General features: G+C 30.7%; 1 protein-coding gene across 1 annotated transcript in view; it reads right to left on the reverse strand.

Annotated features, from left to right (window-relative positions):
- Nucleotides 1-15,333, reverse strand: part of LOC115875993 (sialin) — a 92,801-nt gene extending 77,468 nt beyond the window's left edge. Inside the window, exon 1 of the mRNA XM_030891637.1 lies at nucleotides 15,164-15,333. The gene's annotated coding sequence lies outside the window, so the exon portion shown is untranslated. The remainder of the gene's footprint in view (nucleotides 1-15,163) is intronic.
- Nucleotides 15,334-15,444: the final 111 nt, after the last annotated feature.

A 15,444-nucleotide genomic window follows, 5' to 3' on the forward strand; every position in this document is an offset into this window, starting at 1 on the left:
TGTACTGATTTCTTTCAAAAATCGACAACTATGAAACTATGAACCCTTCCCGGACATAAACGGTACATTGTGAGACAGGAAATTGTAGAGAGAAACAAGCCCTATAACATAGGATACAACATTTTAATGAACAGTGCTTTCCATAAAATCAATAAAATGAAAAATATATGAAATAATATACATGTACTGATTTCTTTCGAAAATCGACAACTATGAAACTATGAACCCTTCCCGGGCACAAACAGTACATTGTGAGACAGGAAATTGTAGAGAGAAACAAGCTCTATAACATAGGATACAACATCTTAATGAACAGTGCTTTCCATAAAATCAATATAATGAAAAATATACGAAATAATATACATGTACTGATTTCTTTCGAAAATCGACAACTATGAAACTATGAACCCTTCCCGGAGAGAAACAAGCCCTATAACGTAGGAGACAACATTTTAATGAACAGTGGTTTCCATAAAATCAATATAATGAACAATATACGAAATAATATACATGTACTGATTTCTTTCGAAAATCGACAACTATGAAACTATGAACCTTTCCCGGACACAAACGGTACATTGTGAAACAGGAAATTGTAGAGAGAAACAAGCCCTATAACATAGGATACAACATTTTAACGAACAGTGCTTTCTATATATTTGATGCCAATTAAACTTTTAGTTACGTAATCGAGGGCGTGATTTTTAAATTCATTGTTGCCAATCGTGGACATATTTGGCTGGGGATTCAGGTGGTAGCTCTGCTGTAAAAAATGTCAAGTTACCACATTTATTCATTTATTTTCTGGCATTGTCATTCGTTTTGACACTTTAGATTTGTATTACGAGTTTTTGGTTTAAATAAATTTGTTGTGAGCCTTTAAGCTTAAAAATTATTACAGCAGACAATGCAGTCGAACATTGTTCTTTTTAGAACCAATAGCTGTAAAAAATTATCGCAACTTTATTAGAATATTTTGAACGGGAAAGCGGTAGTAATGGCCCTCTATGTCCCTTAAGTGCTGTTAAAAAGGTGAGTTTTGTTGATATAAATAATAACTGTTTATATATTTATAATTAATTTAATTTTGTTCCACAAAATATTTTGGTTAAAAGAAAATAATATGTAAAAGTGGACAACGCTGTGCCGGTCAAGCTTAACCACGTGACTAAAATTTTATTTGATATGCACTATACATCTTAATATAGAGTATGTCCCCGGATTGTCTTTACAAAACTTATTTATTATTAACTAATTTGTATTTGAGAAAATGCATTCTTTATAAAAAAAATTTGCTTGTTCTGAAATGATTCCGTTTATATTTTTCCAAATTTGATTATGATTAAAGTTCATTTTTATAAAAAGAAGTTACACAGTTTGTTAATTATTTCCATAAATTTTCCTAGCCAGCAAGAACTACTTAAAAGGCTTCGAAAAGTCGATCTATCTCCTCGTTATAAAAACTAGAAAAAATGGAGATAAAATATAAAACACATTTTTCTATTATTTTCTAACACATTTTTCTATTATTACAACTACACACCCTTTATTATTTTCTAATAGATGCATGTGGTCTATTTACTCGCTGACATACATAATGTATGTTTCTATGGGTATATGAGGCAAAAAACAATGGAATAATTATGTAAATATATACATACAGGGTGATAATATGAAGGTAGCAAGCAAAAAATACCTATTACAAGAATGATCTGAAATATACAGTGTTGTTCACCACATACGACACGGAGTATTGTAGCTAAACGATTAGATTTTCACAAATTGTAAGTTCTGGGTTCGTTGAAGGTCAATTAGAGCTACCATTTAAAAATATTTTTACAAGATACAGAGTGTCCCAAATAAGTAAAAAATATTATAGTTATATTTTTTTAAATGGAACACCCTGTATATTATTCTATTTTTTGATTCTACGATTGAAATAAAGGTAAATTTGATTAAGGTTTATCACACTTAAACCTTACCGTTTTTGAAATATTTTCAATTTTATGAAATTGCAGTAAAAATTTTAAGGCTTTATTTCTCCCAGGGTATCAAAGTTTTTAATACCAAATATTTATTGAAGATTATTTATTGATCAAATATTGTGTTGCAATAATAAAAATTTTACTACCTTATACAGAGTGTCCAAAAATTTATATTAAATAATTACTAGCTTTAAACGGCAATAACTTGTTTAATTTAAATGGAACACCCTATATATTTTACGTAAATCAGATGCACAACGTAATTGTCTATCAAATTTTATTATACCAATTTTTACCCATCTCTTCAAGTTTTCGTAGAAAATGCATTTTTTTATAATTTAGGCCTCATTTGTCACTATACCCATGGAATATTGACATTTCAGATTTTTTTATAGCACCATAATATGTACAAAATGTACAGGTGGTAAATATTGCAAGCCCATTGGCATACAAAATAAACTATTTAAATATTTATAAAAGAGTATACCAATTAAATATACCATCATTATTTCCTACCAAAAACACCAAAAATTAGTTAATTACATACTTATAAATTGTTTTAATTAAAAAATTATTCTAAATAAATGTGGATTTGACTCAGAAATCAATATAATAATAAGTTATAAAAATGAATGTATGTGTTTTTATAAATAAGCATTCGTTAATAAATGAAGTAAAATTTATAAGGTGTTGCTTTTTACCACACTGTCTAATACACACACAAAATTCAGTTTTTTAGTATTTGGAGCAATTATTACTACAACGTAAACAGTCAAATAATGTAGTTTGAATCTGGTTTGAATACTGGGATCATATTAATTGGTCCTCTTTAACAAAAAATATTTAAACAGTTTTTTTATTTTTTAATTAAATAAGCGAACTAGATATATCGACAATATTAGTATCTGTACCCTTTGAAAATTTGTTATATCTTTAAAAATAAGCTAAAATGTCAATATTCCATAGGTATAGCGATAAATGAGGTCTAAATTATAAGAAAATGCATTTTCTATGAAAATTTGAAGAGGTGGGTAAAAAATGGAACAATACAATTTGATAGACAATTACATTGTGCATCTGATTCACGTAAAATATATAGGGTGTTCTATTTAAATTAAACAAGTTATTGCCGTTTAAAACTAGTAATTATTTAATATAAATTTTTGGACACTCTGTATAAAGTAGTAAAATTTTTATTATTGCAACACAATATCTGATCAATAAATAATCTTCAGTAAATATATAGTATTAAAAACTTTGATACCCTTGGAGAAATAAAGCCTTAAATTTTTTACTGCAATTTCATAAAATTGAAAATATTTCAAAAACGGTAAGGTTTAGGTGTGATAAACCTTAATCAAATTTACCTTTATTTCAATCGTAGAATCTAAAAATAGAATAATATACAGGGTGTTCTATTTAAAAAAATACAACTATAATATTTTTTTACCTATTTGGGACACTCTTTATCTTGTAAAAATATTTTTAAATTGTAGCTCTAATAGTCCTTCAACGAACCCAAAACTTACAATTTGTAAAAATCTAATCGTTTAGTTACAATACTCCGTGTCGCATGTGGTGAACAACCCTGTATATCGGGAATTGGGAGACATTTTTGAGACTTGGGAACAGAGGCTGTGTATTTTAACTTTAGGTAAAGTGTGCCCAACGATAGAATACACGACAGTGACAGTTGTCTGTCATTTTAGTTAAGTCATTGTAATGAGTAAATTACATTTTCCTATATATTGTAAATGTCTCTCAAAATAATATCTAACTCGGTGGTAAAAAATGGTAACATTACCCTCGATTTAAAATCCAGAATTTTCTGCAATTATAGTATACAGGGTGTCCCCAATTCGTATTATAAAAAATATACTAATGGTATTTTTTCCGTAACAATTCATGTATAGAAACACAGAGAATATATTCTTAGTAAAATTTTAACAGAAAATAATCTAACTCTGTACAACTCGTTATTACACCCCTATTCTTTTTCCATATCTCAGTGAAATAGTTATACAGTTGATTGAAAGAATTGGGTAGATACGCAACCTAATGGACAAATTCGTGACAAGGCTGATTTGATTTCCCCTTACGTCTCAAGTGCTGTACGGTGGAGCCTCTACTCGTTCTGCGGCCAACGCATAAAACACTCATTATTTCTAATTCAGCTAGCGAAGACATATCGAAGACGGTGTGGAACTGAAAGCGACAGATTAGCGACGATATTAACATGTGTAATATCTATAATACGTTTTTGACGAAAATATCTTTGGATGAAAAACCCGCGTTTAAGTATCGAAAATTTATTCATGTTAAACGTAGAATAAACAACAAAAATAAAAATTCTTTTATATATACTAAATATTTCGTATGATCGAAAAAAGTCTTTTAGTTGGCTTGGAAATGATGACTATTGAAATTTACTATATTTTACATATCGTCGGCTTTATGACGAAAAAACCTAACTCAATTTTTTGGCGATTTTGAGATATCAACGTCATGACATGCCCATTGGGTCATTTTTAAACATAGCGAATTTGCGCATCTCAATATTATACTTTTTTCATATTATATTCATTTAAAAATTTGCCCCATCTCAAATGCTAGAATTCTTCGATATGACGAAAAGACATATGTTGAGATAGGATTTTTTGTTATATCAATTGAAGAAAGATGGAATTTGAGATAGGTCCTTTGTTTTAAGTTATAAAAATGCGTGCGAAACAAAATGACACATTCCGCCTATTATTTTTTGATGGTTGCTTGGAAGAAAATAAAAGTCCTATTATGGCAACAGCACTCTTTAACACTGCAGCTAATTTCACATACTTGAAAGAAATAAGGCTCTGAATTTTTGCACACAAACTATGGTCAGAATGAGTTAACTTTTAACTTTACACATAACTGTATTGCGTATCCAGAAAATTGTCCAAGACAAATGGCCGAAGGAAAATTGACCGAAAGTAAATCACTGAAACGAACACTGCCCGAATGGAAAATTGCCCGAAATCATACTTTCCCTAAGAACATTTTAGAGAAACAGAAAGTTTTCCGAAAAATACAATAATTTTTAGCTCATAATCATTGTCGAATTTTTTTTAGTTTTTAGTTAAAAAATATAATTTCTTGATAATATATGGCAACCTAGGTATTAGCTTAAATTTACCAGATAGAAAATCCAGAAAAGATCCAGTGGTTCTCAAAATTTTAGCAAAAAATCATTTTTTTGGAAATTTTCAAAGTAAAATAACTCTGTTATTTTGGACTTATTTAAAAAACGATAAAGAGGAAATATGTTTCTTTTATCGAGATCTACCACCCCTTAAAATACTTGCACTTAGTTCTGGAACACCCTGTATAAACATGTAGAATGGAAGTCGAATTTGTAATCAGTGAACAGGAACTGTTACTAAACACTAACAGTTCAAAGTCAAAAAGGCATAGGTGAAGATGTGTTGTTTTTGTTTAGTTTGGGGTTTTTTATTAAATGGACCGTGTGTTTAATGCCCTGTTTTATAGGCATCTTTTACTAAAAATCGACATTTTGAAAAATTTTTATTGTATATAGGTACTGAAAAGTAGCAAAAATCGAGATACGCCTTTTCGTTATAAAGCCCACGATATGAAATAACAGCGATCTTTATTTCCAAGCCAACTCTGACGCCGTTCTTTGTTTAATCATATAATATTACATTAAATAGTTTAACGATAGAAATCCGTATTATTAACGTACTGTACCCAAAATCCGTAAATCTACGGATTAATCCGTAGTTCTAGCAAGACTGCCTCCGGCAACCACCCACTCTGTCGCCTGAAAGCAGAACTACGCTACAGTATTCTTTATTCGCTGCGCTGTAAAAGCCTATCAGTGAGCAGCGGCGCAGAGTTAAACTAAATCTCGGACAGGTTGATTAGCGGCGACGCGACGGTATCGCCAGGTTTTGGGCCAAGAAAATGCCCATAAGGTTGCGCAGCTTCTTATTTCTTTAATCGACGGTTATACTATCAAGAAATATGTTTCAAAACTACATTTCTGTCACACATACTTATAAAAAATATTCTTCTGTTATGTTTACCTAATATTTTTCTCAGAGATTTTACTGTTGCAATGTAGATCAACATTTCGTAATGATTGACTTATCCAATACATAAATATTTCATCATAGAGGGAGCTTCTACGAGTAAACAGGTATGTTAGGCGTCTGACCTGTATAGATAATACAAGGATAATACGTTACAGTAATACGGAAAAAACAATAGATTAAACTAATTTATATTACATTCCAAATTTCGACTAATCATTGGCATCGTTTTTCCACACTTAACTTTATTTGATATTTAATGTACCTATTCCATAAGTTTAAATTAATATACTCAAAGTTCTAAGTGCACTTAAAAACATGCCTTTTTCAGTGAAAAGCAATTCACTTTTAATAAGTACGTTGTCATAAAAAGTAAGTTATGGATATATCAAAGACATGTCCTTTTTCACATTTTATCATGATTTTCAAAAATAAAAGTAATCTCTTACGTACGTATATAAGTACTTATAGACGTCTAAAGATTAACTGTAAAAGGCAAATTCTTAAATACCCACTTAACAAAAATTATACAAAGTCTGGTAAAGAAATTTTAAGGTCATTTATACTTAGGTCAAGGATTAAGTAATATATTAGCATGTTTTAAAAACGTTATATTAAGTCCCTGTGAAGGTTGGCATAAATCACTTTTTTTAATTAAAAATATGAACAATGTTACTAATCATGATTATATTAATTATTCTTATGTCAGAGATATATCAGGAATACCCTTTCTATCTTTATTAAACATCACCTTTATTGCACTTTATAAATAATGAATAAAACGCAAAAATATCATTACTGTTATGACGTAGAGTATTAAGTTTGGTTAAATTTTTTTTTGCAGATGCCCAAGTACTACGAGGTATACTCATTGTACCACTACACAAACTATTAGAATTAGAACTATACATACTAAAGTCCATCCAAATGACCTGAGAGGATTCACAATATACAGACAGAGATACAGAAATTACAATTTACATGTGAATTTTCACTGTCATAAATTATATCCTCTCTTTCTCTCATATTAAGAGAGAACTAATTTGTACCCTTCTGGTGCTTTTTTAATAAAACCTATACAGGGTGTCCCAATATCCAATATTCCGTTGACATAAAACTATTACGTATTTTTGGAATCAAAATACGTTCATTGAACATTGACCACAATTTACATCTATAGGGGAGAGTTACCTAAGATAGGACGGTCTCCTAAGAAGAAATAGTATTTTTTTTAAGACATAGTAGATTTGCGGCGGCATCTATCTGTGTTAGTGGAAAGTTAATAATACGGCCATCTTTCAGATAGAAGATGGCTTGTCTAGTTATACTTGGTGTAGAGCGGACAGCCGGTTTTTAATTTTTGGAAGATTTTTAAAAATATTTGCTAGCAGGACAACTTTGTATACCCCTTATACAGGGTGAGATTCCTACGATGTTCTCTATGGGTATCTCGGAAACTACTGGAGATACAGAGTCGGTTAAATGGGGAAAGAATTGCAGTTTTGTGGGGTCATAAATATGCGCCTTTCAGATTTTTGAAAAAGTTCATGGCTTACTAGATATTTCGAAAAAAACAAATTTCGGCTATTTTAAAAATTGTCCCTAATTACATTATAAGCTATTTCAGACAAATAGTTTTCAGATAAAAGTTGTAGATAATCACATCCTTAATGAGATAGTGTCCTCCGTTTTTTTCTAAAGCCTGTCATTTTTTACATATGACACAAACTTAGGTTTTTTTAAATGGAAACCATAGTTGGCCATGACTTCATAAAAAGCGCAATTTTTTAAGCTTTTTAGTGATATAAGCTATAATATCTTTTCTTCAAAAAATTTAAAAAAAAAGTTATAACCAATTCTTATAATTTTTAAACAAATTCACTTAGTGAGCCATGGAAACAAGTTCAATCGGCGTTGCTCTCAGAAATGTGAAGCTGTCACATCCAAACTATGTAAATTAAAATAAACAAAAATTGTAAATATGAATTTTTCAAATGAAGAAAAGCGTGTCGATACTCGCGCATCAATAGAGTGGTTCCAACATGACTTTCATTATGACACTCCACCCCCCACCCCCCATAAGGAAAGAAATGTTAAAAATTATTTATATCATAATTATACAAACGCAGGGATAGGAAGAGGTGGACTAATTGCATGGGCCTCCCCGATCACCTGACCATTTTAGAATTTTTTATGCGGTATAGTTAACAATAAGGTTTACAAAAGAACTTATGAATTAAGAGAGGCACTCGAAGAGGCGGTACAGGAGAAGTTTAATTAAGTGGACCGGTCCTTCTATGAGAATAGGCAGTAGGTAATTCAGCTTTAAGAAGATGCAACTCAAAACAATGGCGGATTTTTTGAACATTTTCTAAAATAACTTAAAGTGTATGTAGTGATATTATTTTTTAAGTTTTAGTTTGTGTAATGTAAATTGTAAAGAACCGTTTAGTAATATATTCCGACTTTTTATAAGTTACAAATCATAACAAAATAAGAATACCATGCAATCTAAGTGAAATTAGTCAAGAAAGGTAAAAATTGGCTCTAACTAAATTTAACTTTTCTAACATGTATTAAAAACCGTTCTCTAAAAAACGTAACATTCACCGGTCAACGTATCCTCGAAAATGTATGGTCAAAAAAAGTTGAACCAATAATCCTACACGCTTTTCTTCATTTGAAAAATTCATATTAACAATTTTTGCTTATTTTAATTTACAAAGTTTGGATGTGACAGCTTCACATTTCTGAGAGCAAAGACGATTAAACTTGTTTCCATGGCTAACTAAGTGAAATTGTTTAATAAGTTAATTTTATTTGTCATATGTCAAAAATGACCGGCTTTAGAAAAAAACGGAGGACACAGAGACAATTTTTAAAATAGCCGAAATTTGTTTTTTTCGAAATATCTAGTAAGCCATGAACTTTTTCAAAAATCTGAAAGGCGCATATTTATGACCCCACAAAACTGCAATTCTTTCCCCATTTAACCGACTCTTTATCTCCAGTAGTTTCCGAGATACCCATAGAGAACATCGTAGGAAACTCACCCTGTATACTCCGTATACTGTCTTGACGGTAAGTAGCTTATACGTCGCGGGTTATAAGTGTGGTTTACTGTAATATTTCCTGAAAGAAACTTTTGCACAGGTTGTCTTTATAAAATAGGTTATAGTTTTTATGAATCAGTGCATATTTCTCAAGATGGGACACTTCAAGTTTCTTAAGTTGGGACGTCACAACTTGGGAAACTGTTTATTTTTGGATATCAATCTGTTCTTCCAACGTTTTTTTTCCCCATTTCAGATGCCTCCGACAAATCGAATTTTTCGTATTTTTATAAGTAAAAATTATTGACATCAGTCCTTTACGGATAGCTAAGACAAACGAAAAAAACCAACAGCTAGGACATCATTGAAGTCTACTATTTTGACAGAGTCCCCATACAAAAATCAACTGGAGGCCCAGCAGACGCTAAAAGTAAATAAAAGAATAAACAGTGTTAAAAATAGACTTTTCAATAAAGATCTACGTGCCCAAGATGTAAGAAAACAAAGCTGCAGTCAGAATAAAATTGACTGCAACGTAAAGAATGTTATTGATGGAGATGACACAGCATGTACCGTCTGTGGAGATAAATTATATGGAGAGTGGAGAAGACTGGTATAATTGCCATAAATGTTCACAGTGGGTTCATGAGTCTTGTGGAATCATGGATGATTTGTATTTCACATGTGCCCATTGTGAAAAGTAATGTCCGTTCTTAGGCAACCTCCTGACCCTTCTGATAATGGGACAAATAAAAGCTTACTAAGATGGGACTTACATGTATTTTGTTTTTTCTATACGTCATTTTTTGACCAAAGTTTGTTGGCTATGGAGTATAAGTTTCGTTCATTTACAAAAACTTGTTTTATTTTCATGAGCTATTAAGATATTACTTATAGAGAGAATACTCTCCCCTAGCAAAGTACTTCGTTTGTCCGTTAGAGGGCATCAAACTTTAAAAAAATAAACACATTTTTTCAGATATTTTAAGAACCGTTATTCCGATTTGAATTATATTTTGGGTGTCTGTTTTGCTAAGTGCTTTAACATTTGACTTTCAAAAAAATCAAGAAAAAATACGGAAAGGCTAAAAACCACCCCCACCCCTGCATAAATTTTAGTATAAATATTTTCCAACTCAACCTATAACCTAAATTTCTAAAGCTGACTTCCAAAAAATGATTTTTGTCACATCAAACTATGGTGGCGCCAAGGTGGCGCATAAAGTCTACTACCTGTGCACTAATAATCTCGGCGAAAATATGGAATTTTATGTTAGTATCACAAATTAACGTTCGGAATTATATTTTTGACTGATGCCCTCTAATGGACAAACGAAGCACTTTTGTATAAAGGTAAATTATGTGCAATTAACTTTAACTTTTGATTCAAAATATACGTAGTTGATCTATGTCCACGAAATATTGGAACTCCCAGTATATTTTGTAGGTCGGCTTTGGAAAAGTAAATTCTTTAAAAAAATGTTTCTCAAACACTATTCAATGTTGCGTTTTTTTACAAGAGACGGTTCATAAAATATCTGAAAAAATGTGATTTTTTTTGAAGTTTGATACGGACAAATGAAACACTTTTTATAGAGGTAAATTGAATATGTAATGGACTACAATATAAGGTGTAATGAACTTATTTTGATTCCAAAAATACGAAGTAGTTCTATGTCCACGTAATATTGGGACACCCTGTATATGACAAATAATGAGTGTTCTATTTAGTGATGGGAATACCGGTTCCACATGAGTCGCGTTACAATAGCGACCGTTCCAGAAAAATACCGCGACAAAATACCGCGATTTTGTAGTCGAGGTTCCAACTTCCTAAGTGTCGCGGTCCTCGCTTATGTAGTATTTCTGGCATTGGTACCTACTTTTATTTTATACTACCTACCTAGTCCCACAAACCACTGTCAAAAAAAATCTTTATTGGTAACCGGTTTCGGCAATTCCAGCCATCATCAAACCTTAAAAATAAATATAAACAATAAAACTTATATAAATGTATAAAAGCAAGTCAAATTTTCATTTTATTTTATTTGCTTTTACCTTTCATCTTTCAAACAACGCTATTTTATACCATGCTTAGTACATACCAAAAATCGCTATTTCAAAAGTAACGTAGCGACGGACGGCGACGGGAGCACCCACGCCAATAGTAACCGACCCAATCGCTACAGGCGAAAACGAAACCCTAGAAGCGCTCCAGCGACTGCTGGAACGAAGTAAGCCGCCTCCCAGGTCGAGCGTCGATAGCCAGTTACAGCAGTTACTTCTGTTCGCGACAGGGAACTGAAACTCTAGGAGCGCGACGGCTGGAGCGAAGTAGGCCGCCGCGGCGCCGAGGTTGAGCGTCGATGCCGAGTTGCAGCAGTTACGCGACAGGGAACTAGAACTCTAGGAGCGCGACGGCTGGAGCGAACACGTCGCCATCGAGATCGCCCGACGCTACATACAGTTCCAGTAACTATTGTAGGCGACCATAGTAGGCGACCGACGAAATCGCGACGGGTGGAGCTAAACACGTCGCTATGCGGTTACTACGGTTCAAGCTAACTTCAAGAGCGATTATAAATAATTTATTTGCAAATTATAAATAATTTATAATTTTGTCGTCATTTTGATCGTCGTTCTTCAGTAACAGGTTCCCCATTCGTTGTGGAGCGCGACACGGCGTTACAAAAAAATACCGCTTCAAAATCGCGTTACTCAAATACCGACACATCACTAGTTCTATTGGAATAAAATTTATTCAATTCAAACAGACCATTATTTTGCCTACAAAAGTCCGTAATACTTCTTTTAAGTCCCTAATATTTATTTTAAATACAAAAAAACATACAAATACAGGGTGAGTATTAAAAAAGTGCAAATAATTTCAGGGCTGGTAGATCGCGATAAAAGAAACATATATTTGCTCTTTACCGTTTTTTTAAATAAGTCCTAAATTAAAAGACTTATTTTACCTTGAAAATTTCAAAAAAAAATATATTTTTGCTTAAATTTTGAGAACCGCTAGATCTTTTCTGGGTTTTCTTTCTTGTAAATTTAATCCACTACCTATGTTGCTTTATTAACACGAAATTATGGGTTTTAACTAAAAACTAAAAAAAAAAAACTAAAAAAATCGCGAAAAAATCTCATCGTGTTTCTGGAGTCGAAATATACTTCCTCTAAAATATTTGCACTTATTCAAGACTCGTCCGGTATATTACTAGAAAAAAATCAAATAGCCCACTTTATAAATACAATCAGAATTTATGTTAAATGAAATAATACAAATTTTAATTAATGTTAATGAATATTAGTCAAATAAAAAGCAAATAAACCATTTACTTATTTGCCAATTTTCAAAACTTTATATATTATGTGTATGGTATAATAGTGTATATTTTTAAAACCGAGCAGTTAAAAAAATCATGTGCCTGTCTAATGTTTTAAAGTCTACATAATATATGTAGTTGGCTCACTGATCTGATAATGTGACTCAGATAAAATGTATAATCGTAATATTGACACAGATTTTTGAATATTGGGTACATTCAGGTGAGATAAATCAATACTGAAGCTTCCTAAACATATTATTCCATAGTTAAGTAAATCTTTAGAAAAGTTGTTCTCAAAATCTTATTCTCAATTTCACCAACATTTTTATACGTTTTACAATTCGAGTACATCCAGGTAAAAGTACACAAAATGTAAAACAAACCTTTCGACAGTATAATGGCCATAGAGAAAGATTTTTTATCACTTTTTCTATGATAGTATCTAAAACTGCAGAAATAGAAAATAAAAACACTTTATAATAAAGGTTTTATTTTAAAAAAAAATATGAAAAAAAAAGACAACCACCCAAGAAGAAATTCTGCAGAAGAAATTCTAATAAGAATGTTTATAACTGTCGTTAACGCTTACAGCTCTTGTAACTTTAAGGAATTTTTATTAAAATACTTATTTAGATATTGCTAGATATATGCCTCCGAAATGTATAAATAATTTATAAAGTCAATCTACCTCTTAAACAAAACCGATTTTCGAAAAGCAAAAGAAACCTACACGATCATCATTTTGCAGTTTGTTTTGAGGTATGAAAAATTTGCGGTTTTTGCAAAATGGACCATCTTCGTTTTCCAAGTTAAATATGTACTTATGTTTCACTGTGAGAAGGAAAGTGGAAACTAGCCAACAGATCATATTTTATTTGAAAAAGGTGACATGACCCAATATTTCCACATTATATTTTACTAAAACACAAGCTTTATTTTTTTTATATCTACAACAAAGGCGTTGGAATCTTTGGTGTTACAACAGCAAAATAAAACACTATTACACCACAATACAACAAAACACTATAATTTTACACTGGACGCGCGTTTTGCTAACCAAGCATCAACAGTCAACAGATGATTAAAACTCATGTCTTAGTTTCTCTCATCAATAATAATTAGTGAAACTCTCGTATAAGTGTAGTGTTTTGGTGTATTGTGGTGAACTAATATTTTATTTTGCTGGTTATAGTTTATAGTAAATTATTTCATAAAATCTGTAGTACCAAAGAAGATTAATTTCACTAAAGAAAGTTATATTAAAATATACCATCTGCCTTGTGTTTCCCATATCATGTCTTTTACTTCACATTTTACCTAGGTATCAGATTAAAATTATTTTCTTGTATAATAATAGCACAGTGTCTGTGATAATAGATAGATGTAGGAACATATCACAAAATTTAAAATTATACAATACATGAATAAACATCATAAACATTGCACTACATTTTCAAAAATAACAGAATATATCTACTAAATAAACATAAATTTAAAAAATACAAAAATATAAATTTAATTTATAATATTAACAATTCTAATACCAATATGACGATCTTGTATTTATGATTATAAATTAATCAATATTTTAATTAGTTTAAAGGTCAGCACAAAACATCCCCCTTTAGAACTTTTTCTTTAATGGCCATAAGCGGGAGTAAAAGCCCAACCGCCCGAACAAACACTAGAGGCGCCACCGATCATCAAATGGTGTAAAAATTACGAAAATTTAATCATCTAACTTTGACACAAGGGGTCGCGCTTAACTTTTTCAATTTTAATTCAATATTCATTGTTTTCAAACTATATTATAGACTTTGTTGTATTTTGTGAATATATAAATGTTTTCTTAGTATAAAGTTGCATTATAGTAATTTAAATTACATTACATACATATTTAAGATTCAAATATTATGACATATATGTCAGTTGCCGTCTAAAATGTCATCTTGATAACAAAAAGTTGTTTATTGTCAAAAGTAGTTAAAATCATGTTAAAATATTAAAATTTACAAGTTATAATTAGATATTTTATATTATTTCAACAACAAACACATAATAGTACAGCGTAATGTTGATATGCAGGTCCAGAACAAAAAGTGCCGTTATATTTTTCAGTTTTCGTTGTCAGCCGCGGAAGTTTCAGTGATTTTAGTGTTGTCGGATATTTTTATTTGTAAAATAGAAATATTGCGTTTGGATTGCAAAACTAAAAGTGGAAGTTTTATTGCAATGTAAGTAAGCGTTTGTCCATTTTATATTTTACTTTTTTCATACCTACGACAAATATACATATATTGAAATTTTATAATTCGTTTTATTTAAAAAATGTTAGAAAACAAGCTTGTAATCCTGTAATTGACATAATTGTTATGTAATATATTCTATTTAAATGTAATATATTACTTTACAATTAAAAAAATGTAAATTTAAAATATATATTAAAAATATATACAGGCATTAAATGAAATTTTTGGAGTGCGAACAAACACGAGAGGCGCTTTATTATTTACTTTCATTTCTTAACATGATAGACGAAGTTCTAAAGGGGGATGTTTTGTGAAGGTCAGTTGAAAATTATCAAACATTAGCGATATCCAATAAAAACAAAGAACATTTAAAAAATTAAATATAAATAATCACGATTTCATTACCCAATAATAATTGGTTATAAATAAAAAATACTTATTTTATAGACTAACCTGATTTTGATAACCTATATCTTGAAACCCAATGTACGCACTAATAATTGAAAAATTATGTAAAACCGCCATAACTCCAATAGTTTAATAAACAAATTAAAATGAAAATTTAAAAAGTTAGCCCCATTTCAAGTGAAAGACCCCCAACGTTTATTGATTTTTGTTTTTGACACAGCCCAACAGTAGTTCAAATATAACCTAAAATCAGGGATGAGCTTCAATATTTTTTTCTTAGACAAGGAAAGTTTTTTTTACGTTTGGTGTAAAAAAATACGCTAAAA

This window comes from Sitophilus oryzae, unplaced genomic scaffold (genome assembly GCF_002938485.1).
Source record: "Sitophilus oryzae breed Bouriz unplaced genomic scaffold, Soryzae_2.0 scaffold_1396_pilon_pilon, whole genome shotgun sequence".
NCBI classification, from domain to species: domain Eukaryota; kingdom Metazoa; phylum Arthropoda; class Insecta; order Coleoptera; family Curculionidae; genus Sitophilus; species Sitophilus oryzae.